Source organism: Moschus berezovskii, chromosome 22 (assembly GCF_049115385.1).
Source record: "Moschus berezovskii isolate FMDL1 chromosome 22, NW_MosBer_1.0, whole genome shotgun sequence".
NCBI classification, from domain to species: Eukaryota; Metazoa; Chordata; class Mammalia; order Artiodactyla; family Moschidae; genus Moschus; species Moschus berezovskii.
The window spans coordinates 20,774,204-20,799,870 of record NC_142481.1 but is presented as its reverse complement, the minus strand read 5'-3'; the positions used below and the strand labels follow the sequence as shown (position 1 = coordinate 20,799,870).

Sequence of the window (25,667 nt, the reverse complement as noted above, 5' to 3'; positions counted from 1 at the left end):
GGCCTCTCCCTTCTGCCCACCCATCCTGATTCATTTGAGGGTTGCTCTCTGTGCCTCTATACTTCGTTTTTAGGGGGAAAAAAAAGGTCCCACTAAAGGTCTAAACACTCATCCACCAAGAACTGCAAGCATTTAGCTCAGCAAGAAGAAAAAAAAAAAGGAACTGTTTTGTTGTGATCACACACACGTTCTCAAAGGCAGCCCTGAGCTTGTTAAATTTTTATTGGAATGCCTTTCTTTTGAAGCTTTCCTCCTCATTTAATTGACTGCTGAGCATAAGTCCATAGCCCTGGTCGCCCCTGTCATGGAAGACTGGGGCTGTCATCCTGGAATTCAGTCATCAAATAGATTTTCCCTGTCATTCTTCTTTCCTCGACCTCACATCATGCATCTTTCCAAAATGAAGCATCCCCTTCCGTCTCTGCCACAGACAGAAGCTGCCCCAGCCCTTGGCTGTTTCCCGCATGGCCCACACCCCTCTTTTCAGGCCTGCCCCCCCACACCGAGTCTCCTTCCCTGAGATGACGCCCTGTAGCTGGCATGTACTGGGCTACATGTCTGCCCTGCGGGGTGCAGAGAGGACTTCCCAGAGCAGATGGTCACTAAATTCAGATTCTGGATTAAGGCATCATGACCGCATTAGGGCAGTCATCGTGGGAAGCTTGTTCAGAAGTCATAAAGAAAAAGCACTCATGTTCTCCTGACTATACTTTGTGTTCTTTAAACCTGGCGTTCACAACATTTACTACCAATCCTTTGCATAGTCTTAGGGAAGAGAGGTTGGCAATCAAATGTGATTCAAACAGTCAATCAAGATGAACTGATGAACTTTTATTGCTGAACGTCCTGGCTATTGGCTGGCGATGCAAACATAACAGATTGTCCGACCCCCAAGACACTCTCAGAATGATCAAGAGACATTAACTGTGTGGTCCTTCAGGACGTACAAGAAACTAAGAAGGAGCAGACGAAGACGGAGAGCAAAGGAGACAGAGATTCGAGACCCCGTGTTTCCATCTGGTCTCTGATTTACTTACTTTCTTACTTATTTTTGGTTGTACTGGGTCTTTGTTGCTGCAAGGCTTTGTACGGGCTTTCTCTAGTTGCAGCAAGTGGGGGCTACTCTGCAAGTGCATGGCATGGGCTTCACATTGAAGTGGCTTCTCTTGTTGCAGAGCAAGGGCTTTAGAGCATAAGCTTCAGTAGTTGTAGCACACAGGCTTAGCTGTTCCCTGGCATGTGGAATCATCCTGGACCGGGGGCTGAACTCATGTCCCCTGCATTAGCAGGCAGACTCTTAAGCACTGGACCACCAGGGCAGTCCCTGGTCTCTTTTCTAACTGACCCACGTCTGACTGCCCCAACAGTGACTTGCTCTATAGAACACAGAAATACACTAGGACCAGCACAATCCTATCAACCTGGTCTTCCCGTGTGAAGCAGGAGTGGGGGGCAGGGGTGCAAGGGAGGACCCTTTCTTTAAAGTGGACAAAGATGTTCCACAGAGGGGGTTATTTGTGCTTGTTAAATCGATCTTCCCCTATTCCTGGAGGGAGCTTCAGGCTCTGCACAGCTGCTCACAATGACCAGAAGGGTAATGAACCCAAGACCTCGAAATATCTGCTCCTGAAAGGAGTTGAAGGATGTTTTATAAATGTCTTAAATACATCATTCAAAGCAAAGCGGGCTCCCTCCTCTGGGCAGTTGACTCTTCTGTTCTCTCTGTGGACATCAGGCCTGTGATTTGGTCCATGGGTGACACAGGACTGGCTGCAGCCCCCTACACTCCTGTGCTCAGAAATGGGCTCACTGTCAGCGGGGATAGGAGACACGGGCCAACTTGCCTCAAAGGCACTGTGTGTGTGTGTCTGTACGCGTGCGCGCGTATTAGTCTCTCAGTCATGTCTGATTCTTTGTAACACCATGGACTGTAGCCCTCCAGGCTCCTCTGACTGTGGAATTCTCCAGGCAAGAACACTGGAGTAGGTTGCCATTCCCTTCTCCAAGGGATCTTCCCAACCCAGGAATTGAACCCGGGTCTCCTACACTGCAGGCAGAAACTTTACCATCTGAGCCCCTAGGGAAGCCCAGACTAGAGGTCTTCTATGGTTTAAACCTTTTATTGCACTTTTACTTATTGTCAACAACTGCCTTTGAAAACACTTTTCACAGGACTTCTGTTTTGCTGTTTGCACGTTAGACAAACTGGCTGTGCCACAGCTGAGCTGCGGCTAAGCCATTGAGGAAAATCTTTCTCAGCTGGCTCTACAAGAAACAATGACATGAACACCAGATTATTCTATTTCAACTAGTCTGCATGCCTGACAATGGCAGCCCCTTCTGTGAATGCCTGATGTGTACAACACCCATTGCAGCCAAGAGGAAAGAACTCATGGGGTTTGACCTGACCTTGAAAGTGGCTTCACTGAGTGGGCTACACTAAGGAGGCACCGGGGGAAGACTCTTGGCCCTGGATTGGACACCTGGTGCAGCACAGTGCTGTGGGCTGTTCATTTCACCCCGAGTCTGAGCACACTCCCCAACAAGCAAGGTGGGGGGCTCAGCGGGACTGGGCCATCAGAAACCCTTTGCCCTGGTGCCTCATGTTAAACCCTGCCCTATTCATCGAGGGTGGAGCATCATGGAACTGGATATTTTCCTCTCCTCTGCAAAAGCAATAAAAACCATCAGCCTGGGCTATGTATCCTGCCTGTGCCGCTAACAAGACACATTCTTTTTTGTTCATGGCAAGTAGTGTAAGTTTCTGTCTTATGTCACAATTTCTGACAAGTGCTTGAGCACAAAAACAGTATCTTGGCACCAAGAAAATGACCATCACTTAAAAAGATGAAACTCACAAGGACGCCAAAAGGGTAAGATTTCATGGGAGATATGCACTAGAAAGCCAGCCCCTCCCATGTCCCAAAACCATCCCAACAAAGCATGTCAGAACTGGTCTGCTCTTATCAAATGACCCCCATCCAAGCCAACACCTCCACCCAGAGTTGATGTTTAACCATTCCACACACTTCACATGCTGAGGCCACAGCTAACTGATTGGCAAGGCTGGACCAGGTACAGCCTTGGTTCTTTTTCCACTTTTTATATTTTTTTCAATTCCATTTTGCTTCTGGATCCCTGAGAAGACTGAATTCTCAGTTCAGGCTATCACTTGTATCAACTTGTAGTGCAAAAGCCTTATGCATCTGAAGTACCTTTAAGACAGCATTTTGAAAGGGAAGAAAAAAATACAATGGCTTTAAATTTTGTCGCATGACCAACTTCCTTCTTAAAAATATACCATAGTTTAGTTTAAGCCCTCCTTTTCCTATTTGGAACCAGTCTGTTGTTCCATGACCGGTTCTAACTGTTGCTTCCTGACCTGCATACAGGGATGGAGCAAAAGCAAAACCAATACCCAGTTGTGGATGTGACCAATGATAGAAACAAGGTCCGGTGCTGTAAAGAGCAATATTGCATAGGAACCTGGAATGTTAGGTCCATGAATCAAGGCAAATTGGAAATGGTCAAACAGGAGATGGCAAGAGTGAATGTCGACATTCTAGGAATCAGTGAACTAAAATGGACTGGAATGGGTGAATTTAACTCAGATGACCATTATATCTACTACTGTGGGCAGGAATCCCTTAGAAGAAATGGAGTAGCCATCATGGTCAACAAAAGAGTCCGAAATGCAGTACTTGGATGCAATCTTAAAAATGACAGGATGATTTCTGTTCGTTTCCAAGGCAAACCATTCAATATTACAGTAATCCAGGCCTATGCCCCAACCAGTAATGCTGAAGAAGCCGAAGTTAATCAGTTCTATGAAGACCTACAAGACCTTTTAGAACTAACACCCAAAAAAGATGTCCTTTTCATTATAGGGGACTGGAATGCAAAAGTAGGAAGTCAAGAAACACCTGGAGTAACTGGCAAATTTGGCCTTGGAGCACGGAATGAAGCAGGGCAAAGGCTAATAGAGTTTTGTCAAGAGAATGCACTGGTCATAGCAAACACCCTCTTCCAACAACACAAGAGAAGACTCTACACATGGACATCACCAGATGGTCAACACCGAAATCAGATTGATTATATTCTTTGCAACCAAAGATGGAGAAGCTGTATACAGTTAGCGAAAACAAGACCAGGAGCTGACTGTGGCTCAGATCATGAACTCCTTATTGCGAAGTTCAGACTTAAATTGAAGAAAAGTAGGGAAAACCACTAGACCATTCAGATATGACCTCAATCAAATCCCTTATGATTATGCAGTGGAAGTGAGAAATAGATTTAAGGGACTAGATCTGATTGATAGAGTGCCTGATGAACTCTGGACGGAGGTTCGTGACATTGTACAGGAGACAGGGGACCAAGACCATCCCCATGGAAAAGAAATGCAAAAGAGCGAAATGGCTGTCTGAGGAGGCCTTACAAATAGCTGTAAAAAGAAGAGAGGCGAAAAGCAAAGGAGAAAAGGAAAGATATAAGCATCTGAATGCAGAGTTCCAAAGAATAGCAAGGAGAGATAAGAAAGCCTTCCTCAGTGATCAATGCAAAGAAATAGAGGAAAACAACAGAATAGGAAAAACAAGAGACATCTTCAAGAAAATTAGAGATTCCAAGGGAACTTTTCATGCAAAGATGGGCTCGATAAAGGACAGAAATGGTATGGACCTAACAGAAGCAGAAGATATTAAGAAGAGGTGGCAGGAATACACAGAAGAACTGTACAAAAAAGATCTTCACGACCAAGATAGTCACGATAATGTGATCACTGACCTAGAGCCAGACATCTTGGAATGTGAAGTCAAGTGGGCCTTAGAAAGCATCACTACGAACAAAGCTAGTGGTGGTGATGGAATTCCAGTTGAGCTATTTCAAGTCTTGAAAGATGATGCTGTGAAAGTGCTGCACTCAATATGCCAGCAGATTTGGAAAACTCAGCAGTGGCCACAGGACTGGAAGAGGTCAGTCTTCATTCCAATCCCAAAGAAAGGCAATGCCAAAGAATGCTCAAACTACCGCACAATTGCACTCATCTTACACGCTAGTAAAGTCATGCTCAAAATTCTCCAAGCCAGGCTTCAGCAGTATGTAAACCGTGAACTCCCAGATGTTCAAGCAGGTTTTAGAAAAGGCAGAGGCACCAGAGATCAAATTGCCAACATCCGCTGGATCATGGAGAAAGCAAGAGAGTTTCAGAAAAACATCTATTTCTGCTTCATTGACTATGCCAAAGCCTTTGACTGTGTGGATCACAATAAACTGTGGAACATTCTGAAAGAGATGGGAATCCCAGACCACCTGACCTGCCTCTTGAGAAACCTGTATGCAGGTCAGGAAGCAACAGTTAGAACTGGTCATGGAACAACAGACTGGTTCCAAATAGGAAAAGGAGTGCGTCAAGGTTGTATATTGTCACCTTGCTTATTTAACTTCTATGCAGAGTACATCATGAGGAACGCTGGGCTGGAAGAAGCACAAGCTGGAATCAAGATTGCTGGAGAAATATCAATAACCTCAGATATGCAGATGACACTACCCTTATGGCAGAAAGTGAAGAGGAACTCAAAAGCCTCTTGATGAAAGTGAAAGAGGAGAGTGAAAAGGTTGGCTTGAAGCTCAACATTCAGAAAACAAAGATCATGGCATCTGGTCCCATCACTTCATGGGAAATAGATGGAAAAACAGTGGAAACAGTGTCAGACTTTGTTTTTTTGGGCTCCAAAATCACTGCAGATGCTGATTGCAGCCATGAAATTAAAAGACGCTTGCTCCTTGGAAGGAAAGTTATGACCAACCTTGATAGTATATTAAAAAGCAGAGACATTACTTTGCCGACCAAGGTCCGTCTAGTCAAGGCAATGGTTTTTCCCGTGGTCATGTATGGATGTGAGAGTTGGACTGTGAAGAAAGCTGATCGCCGAAGAATCGATGCTTTTGAACTGTGGTGTTGGAGAAGACTCTTGAGAGTCCCTTATACTGCAAGGAGATCCAACCAGTCCATTCTAAAGGAGATCAATCCTGGATGTTCATTGGAGGGACTGATGCTAAAGCTGAAACTCCAATACTTTGGCCACCTCATGAGACGAGTTGACTCACTGGAAAAGACTCTGATGCTGGGAAAGGTTGGGGGCGGGAGGAGAAGGGGACGACGGAGAATGAGATGGCTGGATGGCATCACCGACTCTGTGGACATGAGTTTGAGTGTACTCCGGGAGTTGGTGATGGACAGGGAGGCCTGGCGTGCTGTGATTCATGGGGTCGCGGAGAGTCGGACACGACTGAGCGACTGAACTGAACTGAACTGAACTGAACTTAGTTTAAGCAAATATTAACATGATGTCTATGTGCATACATATCTTGAAGAGGCACAACGAGAAAAAAAATCTGAACATGATGGCTTAATTATGTATTGGGGTCCTGCATTTTAGAGGGTGCCAGTAAGCACTAGCCTAAAATCTAGATATGACTATTTCACATAGTATGTATGTAGAAGTCGCTCAGTCTTGTCTGATTCTTTGCAACCCCATGGACTATACAGTCGATAGAATTCTCCATGCCAGAATACTGGAGTGAGTAACCTTTCCCGTCTCCAGGGGATCTTCCCAACCCAAGGATTAAACCCAGGCCTCCTGCACTGCAGGAAAATTCTTTACCAGCTGAGCCATTCACCACAGTCACCACAAAAATACAAAGAAAAGCAAATACTGAACCTAAGGAAATGCAGCGCAAAAGCAGCATCTCCAACATGTGATGCAGCAGCTCCTGGAATTGAGGCCCGTGAGTAGTATAGTCACCGGGTCCCTCTTCACCATCCTTCACCCCTGATGGAGCTCCCTGGTGGAGCTCAGCCTCTGAGCCTATAAAGTGAACACTAATTTGAAAGTCAAAGTCCTTTTTGCAAAAGAACTGACATTCTGAGATAAAGTTCAGACTTAATATACTGAGTCTTGGCGATACTGTATGTTGACAGGATAAGCTGTCTTTAATATTTCTGCGTTAAAAATTACCAACAACTGTTCAAGTTCAGATCGGAACATGTTTTGCTCTGCCTGAACAGTACCCAAGTTAGATCAAGTTCAAGTCTCCTCTTCAGAGAGTCATGACTCGCAAGCAGTGTCGTGGAGAGGCGGGGCTGTGTCACTCAGCCATACTGGCTAATCGGGAGATCTGGGTCCCACCCAGCCCACCCTACTCACTCCATGGTGACAGGCAACTCTGGACAAGGGGCCCTCTTCACTGGCAAAACACAGTGTATACCAGAATCTCCAGGGCTCTCATACCCAGAGCCAGATGGAAACAGGACAGAAGGAAACAGGCTGGCATACTTCTGGGCTGGCATACTCTCTGCCCCCATCTGAAGTCCCACATCCCCAGGGAAATATCTTCCAGCATTCCTGTTCCCATTCCAGGCTCTGACCAGTTTACATACACCCATCTGGACTAAGAAGGACAGCTTGACCTCCACTCTGTTCCCACAAGGCAGCAGAGCACTGTCCCCCTTGTCCAGCAGAGCCAACTCCCAGCCCAGCACAGCAGGCTCCACACCTCTAATAGAATGAAAATAAAACTCCCTTAAGTAGGGAAAGAAGGGAGAGGTTTCCGACTATCCCTTCTCTGGTGAGCGTGAGCTAGTGGCCTCAGTGGCAGTGGGCATTCAGCTGACTTCCTCAAGAGGGAGGGGAAGGAAACCTGTCTGAATGATTCTACCCAGGAAATTTAGAAAGGGAGGGAGGAGAACACGTACCCGGGGAAAGAACATTCCTGAAGGGCTGAAGACAGGAGAATAGGAGAAGGGGAGGGACAAGGAGATGGGTGTATGTATGCCTGTGTCTTTCAATCAGGCAGTTCAATCTCGGGTTATTTTATTTGACAAATAAAACTAAACTGCATATTTATGGACTAATGATGTGAGATATTGCTCTTTTATTCAAATCCACTGCTGTTTAAAGACCAACTGTAAATATTCCTGGGACTTTTCGCAGTTTTGTGTGGCAGAGGGAGTCGGCCCCGAGCACGATCTTGCAGCTCTGATGACAACAGCGCTGCCTCAAGGTCAGGGTCATGATTTCACCTCCTTAAGAAAACTCAGCTGTGGAGAATACCTCCTCTCATAGGCCTCAGAATCACGTGTTCTTTCAGGAATGAGCCAGTATCAGGATGTCTGCTGGGCTTGGGGGTTCAGAGCTGGCTAGAGAACACTAGACACTGGTCCTGATGGTCAGCCATCATGAGGAGTCGTTTCCTAGGACAGAGAAGATGTACATAACCATTTCACACCCAGAGCTGAAACAAGTAGCCTCTTCCTGCCCCTCGCCATAGGCTGATGGGCACCCATCATGAGTGAGGGCAGTTTGGTAACTGCTGTTCCAATACAAGTGAAGGGCTTATCAGTTTAGTTCAGTCACTCAGTCATGTCTGACTCTTTGTGACCCCATGGACTGCAGCACACCAGGCCTCCTTGTCCATCACCAAGCCCTAGAGTTTACCCAAATTCATGTCCATTGAGTCAGTGATGCTATCCAACCATCTCATCCTCTGTCGTCCCCTTCTCCTCCTGCCTTCAATCTTTCCCAACATCAGGGTCTTTTCCAATGAGTCAGTTGTTCATATCAGGTGGCCAAAGTATTGGAGTTTCAGCTTCAGCATCAGTCCTTCCAATGAATATTCAGGACTGATTTCCTTTAGGATGGACTGGTTGGATCTCCTTGCAGTCCATGGGCTTATAGTTTCAGCCATAATGTGTTCTTTATCATTTGATTCCATGGCATTTGCCACCAAAATTAGGAGCAGGAAATGGAAGCCACTTGAGAAGAAAGATCTTGTCTCTTGTCTCTCCAGGGAGGAAAGAGCTGTGGGCAGTAGAGAACAGGTTAGAGCTGGCAGAGGGGGCGGGGGTCCCGATTGGTCCCTGCATTCTACGCAGAGGATACTGAGCCAGTGGGTGGGAGTGGGCAACGGAGAAGGCTACCCCTGGAACCGAACAGAGGCAGGTGGGACCAGGGGGATGTAAGGTTCTCAGACGTCAGAGGGGGGCTGAGTGTGCTGCCTCCCGGTTTCCATGAGGCCCAGGCAGTCAAAGCAGGCTGTGTGCTCAGGAGGCTATGGCAGAATAAAGCCCCCTGGTGAACCCATGGCCGACCTCTCCATGGGCTGGAATTGACCTTGTCCAAAGAGAGGGCTGGAGAAGGAAATGTCAACCCACTCCAGTGTTCTTGCCTGGAGAATCCCAGGGGCGGCGGAGCCTGGTTGGCTGCCGTCTATGGGGTCGCACAAAGTTGGACACAACTGAAGTGACACAGCAGCAAAGAGAGGGCATTGGGGTGGGGAGGGGTCACACAGGAAAAGTCCCAGGAAGACTTAGCCTCAGGAAAGGCACCAGGTAAATGGGAGTGGCTCTCATGGAAGCACCATACCACAGGGGCCTGAATATTCATTGGAAGGACGGATGCTGAAGCTAAAGCTCCAATACTTTGGCCACCTGATGCGAACAGTTGACTCATTTGAAAAGACCCTGATTCTGGAAAAGACGGATGGCAGGAGGAGAAGGGGATGACAGAGGATGAGATGGTTGGATGGCATCACCAACTCAATGGATGTGAGTTTGAGCAAGCTCCGGGAGATGGTGAAGGAGAGAAAAGACTAGTGCTGCAGTCCATGGGTTGGCAAAGAGTCAGAAATGACTTAGTGACTAAACAACAAGGATAATAACTCAGGGAAGCACCACACCATGTGGACCCTGTGCAGGATGTCTCCCAGCTGAGCCAGGGAGACATCACCCAAATAGACACCCTACCCCACCACCTCAGGCCAGAGGCCTGCACATGGGCCGGGGCCTGTCCGCAGAGATGGAGGCCTCCACGCAGCATTAACCTACAAGAAGCTGCCTCCATTAGCAGCTCCTGTTCAAGGACTAATGAATGTTTATTGCCCATGGTGAGAAAGATGTACTTCACCATTGGCTGTTCCAGGGACAGCTCTGGTTTCTGCAGCTCCACTGGGCAGTCCTCAAAGACACTGTGCACACAGCCTGGGATGCTGCTGGTACCCACAGCCTTCTCCCTTTGCTGGTCAACCTGAGCCATCACTTATGCAGCAGCTCACTCAAAACTAAAAATAACTGACACAGATGCCTAACTGCTCCCTCAGGTCCCTAGCCTAGGGCTCCTCCAAACTAAGGTGATACGGGAAGCCTAGCTCTGGCCTCGTCTCCCAGGGCAGAGACTCATTTCTGAACAAGGTTCCTGCTTACATCGTGTGCTTCAGGTACTGTGGGGCACACAGAGGAACATAACCTGGCCCAGGGCTCAGAAACAAGTCAACAAAACCATGCCACTGCCACACAGGAGGTGCTGTGTCCAGTGGGGGCACAGGAGAAAGAGAAATGGGTCCTGGGTCCTGTGTGGGTGAGGGGGCATTTCAGGTGAGTAAGATTTCAGTAGGTAGAGAAGGGAAGGTCTTCCCAGGAAGGGAGCAGCACAATCAGAGTTTGGGGATAACAGGAATACACACTCCTTGGGCTTCTGAGAAGAGTCAGACAGAGAATAAAACCCACCCATTAGTTTCAGGGACAAGACCTATATGACCCAGTTCTGCCCAGCTCATCTCCAACCACATGCCTCTGTGTTGCCTAAGCTTCCATCACACCAGATCCTCTTACCCCAGGACCTTTGCACCTGATTTTGTCTGAGTCAGTACTGTTCTTTTGGGATCTCTTTTGGTTGCCTCCCTTGGACTTTCAGATCTCAATACCTGAATAGAGCTGACCGCCAAATTCACTGAGGTATTTTCTCCATGATTAGTCTGAAGTTATCTTATTTGTTTGCTTACTTGTTCACCATAGGCTCCCCTTAAGCCTATGACCACTGTGAATGCAGGCATCTTGTCTGTTTTGTCCATTATCTTGAGAGGCTGGGACAATGTCTGCTAATAGGTAAAGATCTACCTGGGGAGTGAGCTGGGGAAGGGCACAGGTAGTTCTTTACCTATTAGCAGACATTGACCTCTTTGTCATCTGGCCACAGATCACACATCACCAATCTGGGGCTGGCCAACCTTTTTAGGAGTTTGTGAAGTAGTGTGAGAAATGTAGCCCAGGCAGCTGGGAGCAGGCCAGGGCAAAGCTGACAGGCTCTGTGCAGACTGCACAGGTCACCTTCCACTTCGGGATGGTCAGGGCAATAGAGGCCTCCAGACATACACGCGGGGATAGCTGAAATGCTGGGGCTAGGCAGCTGATAGAGGAAATGTGCACTTACTCTATTATAAGCTCTGCAGAATGGTCTGACCAGCCATTGCTGACGGGGTCTTGCAGCCAGGCCTCCAAACACCAGATCCTTTTGGAAAACAGGCTTCAGAAAGAGGCCGTGACACTGGCTTCAGGGCCACGGCCAAGACGTGCTGCCTGGCCACTGCATGGACTCCAGGGCATGTAAGAAATTAGGCTTAGACAAAAGCTCAGCCTGGCCAGGCTCAGACTCACAGCCTCTTCAGTACTGGCACACACCCGCACATCAGGGTGAGCACCAAGGGACCCCAGGGCACGTAAGAGACTCTGGAACATGAGGCCTGAAAGAAGGCAAGCTGTTCAGGATGCAGAGGACATATAAGGGAACATACAAGGGAAATCACAGCTTGTGCATGAACAGGGGGTCTGGGGTCACCTGTGGAGGAGTTCACGGCTCACGGGAACACCTGTTGGGTAAAGACTTCAAATCATCACATCTCTCAGCTGCCCTGAGAAACCTTTCAACACGAGAACTTTGAGCTCAAGCTCAACCACTCATTAGCTGTTTTTCGAGATTGGGCAAATAATATGACCTCTCTTAGTGACCTACTGTCCTGAGCTGAAATACTGAGGCTGTCACCAGGGTTGTTAGAGACTTAAGCATGGTCAGTGGACACTTCGCTCAGGTCCCTGTGTCATCCCCTGCCCTCGGCTTACACTCACTGCTGTTCACGTTGCAGCTTCTCCTGCAGTGCCCTGTCCACAAAACCCAGCGAGTCCTTGGATCTGATGGGTGAGTCCAGCTGGACTCATCGCAGCCTGGCTGCAGGTGGGGGATCCCCAGGTCACCCCACTCTGCCCTCTGTCCTGGTCCCTTCTCAGCACCATCACCCCATGCTCCTTCTCTCCCTATGTTGCTTGTTGCTGCTGTTCAGTCACTCAGCCGTGTCCGACTCTTTGCAACCCCATGGACTGCAGCACGCCAGGCTCCCCTGTGCTTCACTGTCTCTCAGAGTTTGCACAAACTCATGTCCACTGAGTCGGTGACGCCATCCAACCATCTCATCCTCTGTCGCCCCCTTCTCCTCCTGCCTTCAATGTTCCCCAGCATCAGGGTCTTTTCCAATGAGTCAACTCTTCGCATCAGGTGGCCAAAGTATTGGAGTTTCAGCTTCGGTATCAGTCCTTCCAATGAATATTCAGGACTGATTTCCTTTAGGACGGACTGGTTTTATCTCCTTGCTGTCTGTCCAAGGGACTCTCAAGAGCCTTCTCCAGCACCCCAGTTTGAAAACATCAATGCTTTGGCGCTCAGTGTTCTTTACGGTCCAACTCTCACATCCATACATGACTACGGAAAAACCATAATTTTAACTAAATATACCTTTGTCGGCAAAGTGAGGTCTCTGCTTTTTAATATGCTGTCTAGGTTTGTCAGGGAGCCTCGAAAAGTTTACAAGGTGGGAAGCTGGTAGGCAGAGCAGCAGAGCTCTAGGCTACACAAGAACACAGGAAGCTCCTGTTCAGCTGCAGTTACCCCTCCCCTAAAAGGAACTCAAACATTGGCCATAGAAAGAACATTCTGGAGTCATGTTATCCAAGTCTCACTTGACCAGAGGGAGGGGATGTAGGAGGGGCCCTCCTTGGAACTCTGTGTTTGAAAAAGAGAGACTCGGAGAGGCTGGGCGGCTCAGGAAGTTGGGGGTTTCCCTGAGGAGGCGGAAGATGAAGCGTTTGTGTTTTGTTTGAATTGATAATGATGTCAGTTTCAGTTATGGGCTCATTACAACAAACCTGGGACGTATTAACGGCTCTTTAATTGAATTTGGAAATAAGAAGGAGCGTTTTCAACGGTCTTGTGAAGAGCGGATGCGCGGCCCCCGCAGCGACTGCCCGTGCACGGCGAACAGAGCCGGAACGCAGCGCCCCCGACGGCGGTCCCTGCCAACACCCGCAGGCCCCGGGTTACCCCGCGAGGCCGTCACGCCCTTCCTGAGCTCATGGGGGGCTGAGGCGTTCCCGGAGAGTGGGAGCAGGCCCCATGAGATGCCATGTCCTCTCTTCTGTTCCAAACCAACAACGGAGAGGAGTTGCTGACCGTCCAGCCCCAAGCTGAGACCTCTCCTGTGAGCCCCACAGGGTCCATGGCAGCCCTCACCTGGACGAGGCTTGCCCGTTCCCCATCCAAAGTCGGGGGGTGTCCCTGGCCACATCCTCTTGGAATCGTCTGTGCCTGCCCCAGGCCCTGACACAAAGTCTGAGCAATCGTTTGTAAAGTGAAGGAGTGAAGGCATAACTCAAAACCTGTGGGCTTTTCCTTTTCCCGCTCACCCTCTGCCTCCCCGCTTGACTCGCTTCCTCCACCACACACTCTCCTATCAAACCCCTGTACAGCCTTTTCTAGAAAACCCTTGTTAATTATCTAGAATGTTCGCTTCCTGATTTACTCCAAGCCAATATACTGATGTGCTGTATGCATGCTCAGTCACTTCAGTCGTGTCCGACTCTGTGCGACCCCATGGACTGTAGCCCTCCAGGCTCTTCTGTCCATAGGATTCTCCAGGCAAGAATACTAAAGTGGGCTGCCATGCCTTTCTCCAGGGGATCTTCCTGACCCAGGGATCTACATACAAATGTCATATCTGGGGGAAGGGGAGAGAGTTGCCAGGTTTAGCAAATGAAAATACAAGACATCCAGTTAAATTTTAATTTCAAATAAACAACAAACACTTTTTCAACTATTTTAAAATTATTTCTCAGGAATCTGATATTCAGGTGTACTAAGCATTTTGTATTTTATCTGGCACCCTTGGGAGGAAGGTGGTTTTCTTCTTTTGTAAATCTGATCATAGGATTCACGCACTGTTCTCTCTTAGATCCATGGCCAGCTCTCCGATTCAACAGGTATTTGCCTAGTGACTACTTTTTAATGGACACATAATGCTCCGCAGTGTGGCTCTTCCTCAATTGTCAACAATTATCTCTACCTTTGGTTATTGTGTCACTGTAGCATTGCTCAGCAAATCCCCATCCTCAACCAAAGGAAGGCAACTAGATTAGCTGTGTCTTGGCTCCCTAAATTAGCTGCCCTGGCAAAGTCAGACCCCAAAGTCCACAGCAAGAGAGTCCATTGCTCAGAACAGCCATGAGACCCTACAACTACATCAGAGGCTGTGGCTATGAAGAAAGGACAAAGGAATTTTGATTCACCCCTATCCAACACGGACCAGAACAATGGAGACACTGAAATGCCTGCTTCTGACTTGAAGCTCGAAATACTCTCAAATGCAGAAATCTAGACTTGCCTCATGTGGCAAAACCCATGCCAACCTAATTATTGTATGTAGCCCCTCCCACCCCTCCTTCATCACTGGTATCTTTAACTTCAACCTCGTTGCTGAAAACACAAAAATAAAAAATACATAGCATCTCAGCTGACATTACAGCAACAGCATAAGCCTCATTTTACCAACCATTTAACTCCCTCTAAGGACCCCGCTCAGAGACACAGGCACGTTGATGGGAGCTGTACAAAGGTCAGTGATTTGGAGGCTCTTTCCGACAATTTGCCAGGATTTTGGCATTTGTAAGCATCCATAGGACAGCTCTCTAGCAAGCTGACCTTGACAGCGAATGGGATAAATAAACCTTCAATTTACCCCCTCCAGCTCTCCGCGAGCCGGGCCGGTCCCCACGGAGCCTTCACCTGTCCATATCGTTCAACTGCCTGCAACTTTCAACTGACGAACATCCACAGCTCCGCGGCCCAGTGACAAACACCATCTAACAGATAAGGCTTCTGAAAAGTCAAAGCCAATACTGCTTCCATTGAAAATTTAATGCCGGCTCCATCTTTGCCCATCATTCTTCTGACTGTTGCACGTGTCCCAAGAGGCCCTTGAAGCTAAAGCACTGCTCCATAACAGGTAATGACGTGGCATTTAATGATACTGTCCAAAGTGATCCCGGTCTTTGGGAAGTAATGTGCACTCATGTACCAGATAAGCACCGCCAGACGTACTGAGCCGCCGTATCTTTCACGGCCCTGTCACCAGATACGATGCGACACATCCCCGGCCATCGTACCTGCCGCTCTTCCGACCCTGCACATTTTCAGAGCACAGCTCCAAAGCATTCAGGGAATTCAGGCAAAAGGTAGGATGGTAACATACCCGTAATTAAGTATTCACAGCCTCTTTAATACTTCAGTGCTCTTGGATTCGCTACTAAAATCTGTGAATTATACCTCATTGAAAAATGTCCTTAATCGACTCTGACATGTTTTATTGGAGGCAGAAAAAATGTTTCAGTATGATAGATAAGGTTAAAAATGTTACTACTCTGATCATTTACTCTAGTGCCTGGCAAAAAAACTCCAAAGCCAAAAACCATTTACATCATTCATCGGATGCAAGAGAGGAAGAAGGGGGGAAAAAAAAGCCTTATCTGACAGCCCATTTTAGCTGATGGGAGAAAGTGCAGATTTTCAATTTTCTGACAAAGTTATGTTGTTTATGTAGATAAGGGGGAAAACAACTGTAACGTTGCTGCAGGATGCCATGAGGCCTGGAAAGGGGGCTTCCACAGTAAACTACCCCGGCCACACGGATCGCTGAATGACCTGCAAAGCCATACCTTCAGGCATCTGACCAGATCATGCAGGGCTCGTTTTCCTCCTCAGAAGCAGCTGAGGGTTTTCAAACTGCCCCAGAGCCCTGCTGGGATGTGACAACTCTACAAGCACAAACAGTCTTTTCCTCCCCAGCATGCCCTAAGAAGCTGCAGAGGGGACCAGAAACTTACCAACAGAGAGGCCTTTTAGAAGCTTACTTTTTCCACAAACATTGAGTTTTGCAGTTTTCTCTGCACATTGACTGGTACCAGTGACCCCAGAGGGAGAATCTAAGCTCCCGAGCTCTACATACCCTTCTGAGGGATGGGTCCCATGCAATTAAACCTGTCCCCAATGTTGGGACATCACCTGCAAATCCTGTTAATCCTTCCCCAATGTTCACTCCAATGCCACCTCCTTCCAGACCTCATAGACATGCTCCCCTAAGCAGACTCGCCTTTCTCCCATTACAACAGCCAAGATCTCGGGCACAGCACAGAGGCGACGTGTTTGGGTCCTAACCTCGCCGGCTGGAGACAAATCTCCTGTTGAGGGCTAAGCAACCACTTGATCTCAGGCCAGCGACTGCCTCTCCCTGTGTTTCATCTGTAAGGGGAGAGGATGGCAGGAGCTGAAGTGAGGCCCTTCCAAGCACTGTACCTAATAGCCTGGTTACAGGGGCTGGCAGTGGTTGCTGTGGGAGGAATTTGGACTCCAGATCTCACTGGTGACAGTAGACTCAACCTATCAGGCTGACTGCTCAGAAACACATCCGGTGACATTTTCCAAAAATAAGTCTCTCTTAGGGCTTCCCTGGTGACTCAGCGGTAAAGAATCCATCTACAATGCAGGAGCCCCAGGAGATGTGGGGATCTAGAAGATCCCCTGGAGGAGGGCATGGCAACCCATTGCAGTATTCTTGCCGGGGAAATCCCACGGACAGAGGAGCTTGGCGGGCCGCAGTTTATAGGGTTGCAAAGAATCAGACAGAACAGAAGAGATTTAGAAGACACACAAGTCTCTCTTAGGCCAGTCCTAGACAGGACTGTTTTCCAAATAGACTCCAAGCTTGTGGGACTGAAGTTCATTACAAACCCAGCAGATAACTCATCTGCTCAACCCATGTCTGAGGGAAAGCATATCAACACCATGGTCCCAGGTCAAGGTCACCTGGGTCAGATAGTGTTAGGAACTTCACAAGAAAACTGGTTACAGATTAATTAATGGGATTAAACAGTAAGCAAGAGTGAGAGGGAAACACAAAAAAACAAATGTTGCCTCTTTCCAAATGCATGGTTCTGGGCAGCCCATAAACACCCTTCATCTTTGAGCCACATGGTCAGAGCTCACGTGGCTGGGTAGGACTTGCAGACATGTTGGTTCTGATATGTATAGGTGTCATTTCAATGCCTCCCCTGACATCTTCCATGCACAAGCCCAGAAGGCAGCATTCCTAATGACTTTATGCCAATCCTACCTCCCAGAGTTGGAGGTGCCGATTAGTAGTAATAGCATTTATAAACTAGTAACGTTAAAAATTAGGAAACTCAAGCAACAAGGTCTTACTTGGAATACAGCACAAGAAACTATATTCAATATCCTGTGACAAACCATAATGGAAAAGAATATATATATATATATATATATATATATATCTGTGTGTGTAACTGAATCACTTTGCTGTACAGCAGAAATAACACATTGCAAGCCAGTTATACTTCAATACAATTTTTAAGTGAAAAAAATTAGGAAATTCCACATGAAAATGCACTGTCTTTCAAGAAAAAAAATCAGGATTTTTCTAGGCCTACCTCCTGTTTCTATCAAAAGTGGGAAGACATTCTGCATCTATGGCCAGCACTCACCGAGGCAAAGTCACTACAAACATAAGACAGTGTCACAGACCAGAGGAAATGAAAGTGAATGGTGACTAAGTTCAGTGTAGAATCCTGCACTAGATCTTGGACGGACCAGAAAAAAAACGGGGGTGGGCATTTATGGGAAAATTGGTGAAATCCACATAAAATCTTAAGTTCAGCAGTAGTAATAGACCAAAGTTGGGTGTCTTTGTTATGACCATTGTCTCTAGGGGATGTCAGCTACTAATGTTAAGAGGAAACTAGGTGAGGGGGATGTGGGAACATTCTGTATTATCTCTGCAACTTTTCTGTAAATCAAAAATTACTCAAAAATTTTACATTTCCTTAAGGAAAAAAGTCAAATGGAGAACAAAACTCTTTAAGATCACTTATTTTTTTTTTTAATTCTCTTTAAAAAAAAAAATTGGGGGTATAGTTGCTTTACAATGTTGTTCATTTCTGCTATACAATGAAGTGAATCAGCCATCAAGCCAAGAAGATATAGTAATTGTAATTACTTATGCACCCAACATAGAAACAACTAAATATATAAAGGAAATGCTAACAACCAGTCCAAGACCACTTCCTATATATGGTCCACCTCGCTTATCGCTTTGCTGCTTGGAGTCTAGAGCCTTTTGAACTCAGGACACCACTCGCCCAATACCTCCTTCAGAGGGTGTGTTTATACTGTCTCCTGAGGCACGTATCTGCCTGTCTCCTGGATAACCTGGTCCACATACAGGACTTGGGGGACCTGTCCTGTCCCCAAAATCTGGGGACCTTGGTGAGCTGAGAACAAAGGAAGGGGGTCTCCTGGGACAGCTCCAGGGGAGACGACGCCCACCAAGCCTCCTGAGATGAGGATGAAGGACCCTAAGCAGAGCACCTGGGCACTCGGCCCAGGTAGGTGCGCCATGCGGCTTTCCCTGTGGTCAGTGTCAAGAAGGTGGGAGATGTTCTCCCCAGAACACCTGTCACTCTACGTACCCCAAGCTGGTGTTCTGCTGTCAGAGAACAGACCTCAGTGTACCCAGCTTCTGTGCAGCAGAGCTAATACCTCTATCAGAGGTGCTGGAGCAAGTATCTTCCCTCCCATCTGAGGACAGGCCCCCCCATTTATATCTCCCCAGAGCACCCACCCAGGACTAAGCACAGGCTCTCAACTCTGAGGACTTTCGCTGAATGACAAGTCCCCGCTGGACCAGTCCTAGGGCTGAAGGTCAGTCAGGACCTGTGTATGTGGCGGGGGGTGGGGGGATGCTTTGCTGAGCTCTGCAGGGAGCATGGACATGTAAGACCAGCTCTCTGACCTCCAAGTCACAGGACAGGTTACTGGAGGCAAACATCACCTGGGGGTGACGCCATCAGACAGAGTCAGGAAGGGGCTAGAGAACCAACAGGACTTGGGAGGACCCTGATGGTCACCGGAGGAGTGGGAGGGGAGGTGGGCAGGGGGAGGGAGAGAGATCCACACCAGGAGAGCAGAGAGGGCAGGGAAAGGCCGTGGTGTGTTCGGTTGCAGAGGTAGGTCCTGAGTGACTGCAGCTTAGGACAAACTGGGCGCCAGGGCAAGGGTGGCTTCCTTGCTACCTCCTGGGGAGAAAGTATAGTCACGGCAGCACACAGAGAGCCCTGGAAGCCAAGGCAATCATCTAGGAACCGCTACCTCAGGAGCATCCAGGGACCACATCCCAGGGAGAGAGGGCACCATGGAGTCACGTCACTCCTAAATTCCTCTATTGTCCTGTGACCAGCACCATTACCATGCAGAGGGATTCTGTTTTTCAAAGTGTTGATATTTTTAAAGGCAATCATCTCAAATAGAACTCAGCGCTTTTAATTTTGAGATTCCTTTATTTTAAATGTTTTACTATTATTTTTATTCAAATTTGTTTGGGGCCTCTGCCCCCTGACCTTGTAGCTGGCCACCTCTAGCCAGATCCCAATGCTTGGGTTTAGAGCTCAGCTCTGGGCACCCTCTGTGCCTCAGTGTCCTCATCTGTCAAATGGGCATAATAAATCCAGCACCCACCTAGCAGAGTTGCCATGAGGTTTAAATGAGTTAATATGTGTCAGCTGCTGCTCACAGACCCTGGTACAGAGAAACCAGTCCTGAGTATCCATGATGCATCCTGTACAGGAAATGAGCCTCAGAAACGGTACCAGAAATATGCCATGGGCAGACGTGGCTGGACATGAGGCAGAAGAGAGCTTCCAGGGCCTTCTGTGCAAGAGTGACCTCACAGGGGCCATGTTCCTGGGAAAATAGTCCCGGGGGTGAGGTTAGGTCACAGTGATCCCTGGGGCTAGCTCTTCAGGGCAGGCCCAGCCCAGGCCTTCACAGACCTGAGCCCCATCCTGGCCAGCTGAGAGCAGAGTCCAGGATGAGTGGTGAGTGAAGCAGGGGCTCCATTACCCCACCCCAGCCATCCACCATGCCTGCCCCAGCCCAGGTACCCACCTCAACCACACATCTCCACCACACAGCCCTGCCTTTCAAAGAGCCCTGAGCTTTGTTTTGCTTCAGAAATAGGGTCATAAAAAGAGTGTATCTTTCTGGTTATTAATTTTCTGCCTTTTTTTTTTTTTTTTGCTTATTTGTCTATATGGAAGATGTTTTATTTCGTAACCAGCTGCTACATGAAGTGTGAGGAGCAATTTAAAACCCAGTTCTCTGTGTGGCTGAAACCCTATCAGTTGAGGCTGAAAAAAGGATTTCTTCCCCTTGCTGGAAAGAAAAGAGACAGAAAAAGAGAAAGAAAGAAAGGCAGGCAGGCAGGAAGGGGCCCTTGATTAAGTTTGGTTTGCTGCTGCATTTACTCAGGTGATTCCCTTCTCGAGTCAGACTGTCAGGCTGGGCCCCTAATGAGATTCTTGCCCCATGCTGCCAGACCCAGCTGCTACAACAGCAACACCTTGGCTCCTAGAGTTGCTGCACACCTTTTGTTGTTGTTCAATCGCTCAGTTGTATCCAACTCTTTGCGACCCCATGGACTGCAGCACGCCAGACTTCCCTGTCCTTCACCATCTCCTGGAGTTTGCTCAAACTCATGTCCATCCAGTCGGTGATGCCATCTAACCATCTTCTCTCTGTCACCCCCTTCTCCTCCTGCCTTCAATCTTTCCCAGCATCAGAGTCTTTTCCAATGAGTTGGCTCTTCGCATCAGATGACCAAGGTATTGGAGCTTCAGCTTTAGCATCAGTCCTTCCAGTGAATATTCAGGAGGTTGACTTCCTTTAGGATTGACTGGTGTGATCTCCTTGAAGTCCAAGGGACACTCAAGAGTCTTCTCCAGCATCACAGGTGAAAGCAACAATTATTTGGCCCTAAGCTTTCTTTCTGGGTCACCTCTCACATCTGTGCATGACTACTGGAAAAACCATAGCTTTGACTAGATGGACCTTTGTCAGCAAAGTGATGTTTCTGCTTTTTAATTCGCTGTCTAGGCCATGAAATTAAAAGACACTTGCTCCTTGGAAGAAAAGCTATGACAAACCTAGACAGTGTATTAAAACCACTTACTGGGAGTGACTGAACTGAACTGAACTGAACTGCTATGTAACAATTACCACAAACATAGCAGAATAAAACTCCATCCGTTTATTATCTCACAGTTTCTGTGGGGCAGGGGCATGGCTCCACTGTCTCTTCTCAGGGTCTCACCAACCACTGTTAAAGTGTTGGCCAGAGCTTCAATCTTTCCTGAGGCTTAGCGTCCTCTTCCAGGCTCACTGGATGTTGTAGAAGCTTGCTTCTTGCCATGGTAAGACTGAGGCTCTCAGAAAACAGGGGCCGCCACAGATCCCTGCCACATGGCCTTCTCCACCATGCACCAGTTTGCATCTTCAAGACCAACAAGAGAGCATCTCTGCTGTTTCAAGTCTGACTTCTAGACCCTCTTTTAAAGGGCTCACCTGATTAGGTCAGGCCCACCCAGGTGATCTCCCTTTTGATTAACTGAAACTTAACTGATTTGGGACCTTCATTATATCTGGAGACTCCCTCCTCTTTGTCACACACCATGTCCTAATCACAGGTCTCACTCACATTCAAGGGGAGGGAGGGATACAGGCTGTGCACGCCAGCGGGGATCACAACCACCTACCACACTGTCCTGATGGAATTCCACCCCGGCCAGGAGGTGGCAAGCAGGGGACAGGGTGCCATGGGAGGGCGTCTTGGCTGCAGCGGGGACCTGCCGTGTGCCGTGCCCACCCCTGCCTGCCACCCAGGAGTATAGCTCAGCCTCTCTCTGCTCACACATGCTCCTCACACATTCTGTGTGACAACTGGCAGTGGCTTATTCATCATTTCAGATTGCAACTTTCTGTTTTCTCAGACACCCACTTTAATACCCTGACATTTCTGTAGAGCCGTAACATTCTGTCAATTGTTTATATCTCCTTCTCACACTGATCGCCTTTTCTGTTGAATTCTTGGCCCTTCCCAATCCTGGTGTGTGATGCTTACCAAGAGGTTCAGAGTCACTTCTCCTCACTGCCCACACCACTGATTTCCAGTAAAGTGAGCCACATCCCCACATTAATTATCTCCCAAAGCACTCACAGCGTATGCTCCAATCTCAGGATAGATGCTGCCTGAAAAAAGGCAGCTTGCCTAAGCAGAAATTCCTTGCCTGCACATTACTAGAGGTCTGTTTCCAGATCCCACAGGTGGGTAAAACTGCCCCTACACTTTCTACCAGACTTTCCATCTGCCCCAAGCCTGGCTCACCAGCAGGACATGTTGCCCATCCTCTGCAGCCACACTGGACCACCAGGCTGGACCACCGTCCCCATCCCAGGCCATGCAAGCACTAAACTCTGTTCCCACATTCCCCTTTTTCTCCTTCAGTTCCTCATCCACATCACAAGAGGAATGGTCTTCTGAAAACAGGGTGTATCACTGCTCTGGAGACATCCCTTTAGGGGCTTCTCATTATACTAAGGATGCAATGCAGACATCTCTCTGTGGTCCACAAGGCCAGGCAAGACTTGACAACTACTTACCTCTTGGACCCTTCTCAATCAAGCCCGCCCACATTCCAGATTCTGGCCTCAGGGGGTTTCCTTCCAGCTCTTCATGTTCTTTCTACAGCGGGGTGTGCAGGCATGTGCTATTCTCACTGTGCCCTCTTATCCATGGATGGAAAGATAAATCTTAAAATAAATGGTGTTGGGACAAATAGACAACTGTTTGGAAATAAGAAAAACAATGTTTAGCTCCTGTGAAGCTCCTACCTATCACGTAGTATTGGACTTAACCACCAATTTCTCAACTGGAACTCTCCCAACCACCCCAAAACAATCTTCCTCTGCTATTCTCCACCACACCATGTTAATTGCTTGCTTCATATTACATGCCATAGCTTTCAGTTATTTTTATTAATCTTCTCATTTTTTTTCTTGTATCCATGCAATAATTCAAATTCTAGCAAGGCAGGGTCTTGTTAGACCTTGACGTGACAGGACCACGTCACTGGTCCGGCCACCATCACTTCCCTGGTCATCATGTTGCCTGGCACACAAAACAAGCTCAGAAACCTTCTGTAATATGGAAGAATGAATGAGAAACTAACTCTGTGAACTCATGCTAACTCTGTGGTGTAAAAAATGTAAGTCCATTGTATGATTTGAAATGTAAGCAGGACAAAGGGAGGATCTTTGTCACACTTCATAGAAGAAGCCATTATAAAAAAATACAATAATTACAACAGTAGCATTTCCAATGAAGAGTTAATATAGGGACAAATCGATGGAATAGAATCAAAGGTCAAATAAATAAGCAAACCCATCATTCAAATATTTAAACAGTCGCTTTTCAAATAAGCAGGAAAAGATTATTCAAAACTTGGTCTGGGACAACTAACTAACAACAAGGAGAAAAAATAAATAGAGTCTGACTTCATTACAATGAAATAAGTGAATTTGGAATATAGTCAGTTCATTTGAATGGAATGAACCATAATATCATAGAATAAAATTTCTGTTAATTAGAATGGAATCTTGAAATGAAGATATCTAAGTATGACACTACAGAAAACATTGATATATTCAACCATGTGAAAATGAAAAGGTCAAACTTAAAAGCAATTATTGTGGTAGAAAAACTTCCAGCTATAATGGAGAAAACAGATCAGCAATCTTTCTCCCCATAAAACTATAGAACTGGAATAAAATGTCAAAAGCAAACATTTAAGGACTCTAGAAATTGACCAACAGCAAACAGCAAATTGGAAGTGTTTATTCATAAAAAACTGGTAGAAATTTGAGAATCTGTGGCTTTCTTCCTAGGGCTGCTCCAATTTACTTCCTCAACTCAGTTGGCAGAGTAGTTTTGTCAGGGCAAAACTGACTGTGAAAAACCTCATTTTACTGCCAAAGGGGGCTGACCTGTCTTGGAAAGGAGGAAAAATCTTCACCTGATGGTGCTGTCAGTAGAAGTTGCAAACTCAGAAAAAAAATCAGTGTAGGGGAACCCATAGTTAGGCTAGTGTGCAATTGTAGTCCCACTTAGGCTGAGTGATAGAATAGCCAGAAAGGTAATGGGGAGATCCTGGAAGAGCTAACTAAGCTAACCACACACCTTTGGCTCCTGGAGAACCTCTGGCATATGCAGGTAAGACTCAAGAGAGCCCAGAAGAAAATAAAACTAAATCTTGAGACAAAGTTGCCTCAACGCTTAGGAAGCAATGCTTAGGAAGCCAGAAGTGTTAAAAACTAAGCAGATATATCAATAGCCACACACCCTTAAAAGACATATTGTACAGACTAAGTGTACTTAAGTGCAGGAAAAGTGAATGGGAAGCAACACTTTAATAGTTACAAGGTTTCTTTCTGGAGCAATAGAAATATTTTACAACATAGTGAGTTTACTCAATACCACTGATTTATACACTTTAAAATAGTTAATCTTATGCATGTGAATTTCACCTTAGTAAAAAAATTTTAAATGAAAGGAATGTGCTCGGAGGTACTCATGGGTAAAGAACCCATCAGCAAATGGAAGAGATGTAAGAGACACAGGTTCAGTCCCGGGCCAGGAAGGTGCCCTGGTTGAGGGCATGGCAACCCACTCCAGTATTCCTGCCTGGAGAATCCCATGGACAGAGGAGCCTGGTGGGCTACAGTCCATAGGGTCAGTTGCAAAAAGTCAGACATGACTGAAGCGACTTCTACACTCTCATTTGCTCAACCATGTCTGACTCTTTGCAGTTCCACAGACTGTAGCCCACCAGGCTCTCCTGCCCATGTAATTTTTCAGGGAAGAATACCAGAATGGGGTGCCATTTCCTACTCCAGGGGATCTTCCTGACCCAGGGAATGAACCCGCATCCCTTGTGTCTCTTGCACTGGGAGGCAGATTCTTTACCACTAACGCCACCTGGGTAGCCCAAATAAAGGAATACAGAATGACATTTATTCAAACCAAGAACAAAAATAGAGACGTATAAGCCTAAAAAAATATACCCAAATGAAAAATGAAAATTCTAGAGTGAAAAATACAGTAATCAAAATGAATATTCACTAGATAAACTCAATACCAGAGATGGCAGACTAGAACAACAATAGGAAAATAAAACTTATCCAACATGAATAACAGGGGAAAAATTTTTAATAAACGGAGACAGACTTGTGGAAATTATCAAGTATGCTAATACACATATAGTGGAATTTCTTGAAAAGAGAGAGCAAGATGCAGGAAAAAAGAATATTCAAAGAAATAATAGCCAAAAGTTCTCAAATTTGATGAAAAAGTGTAATCTACAGATGAAAGAAGCTCAAACAAAACATAATATAGGATAAATACCTTGTATTTAGCCTGATGAGAACCAAAGACAAGCAAAAAATCATAAAAGCAGCAAGTGTAAAATGACTCAGCATGTAGAGGAATAACAACGTGACTAACAGTTGACTTTTTGTATCAGAAACAGTGAAGCCCAGAAGGCAGTGGAGCGA

At 46.9% G+C, this 25,667-nt stretch overlaps 1 long non-coding RNA gene across 1 annotated transcript; it reads right to left on the bottom strand.

The window, feature by feature from the left end:
* Window positions 1-7,923: 7,923 nt before the first annotated feature.
* On the bottom strand, window positions 7,924-16,557 carry LOC148774374 (uncharacterized). The gene is made up of 3 exons (XR_016035961.1): window positions 16,368-16,557; window positions 11,265-11,342; window positions 7,924-8,251 (listed from the first exon to the last, which is right to left on the bottom strand). It is a non-coding gene; the product is annotated as an uncharacterized LOC148774374 (long non-coding RNA).
* Between the last annotated feature and the right edge of the window lie 9,110 nt (window positions 16,558-25,667).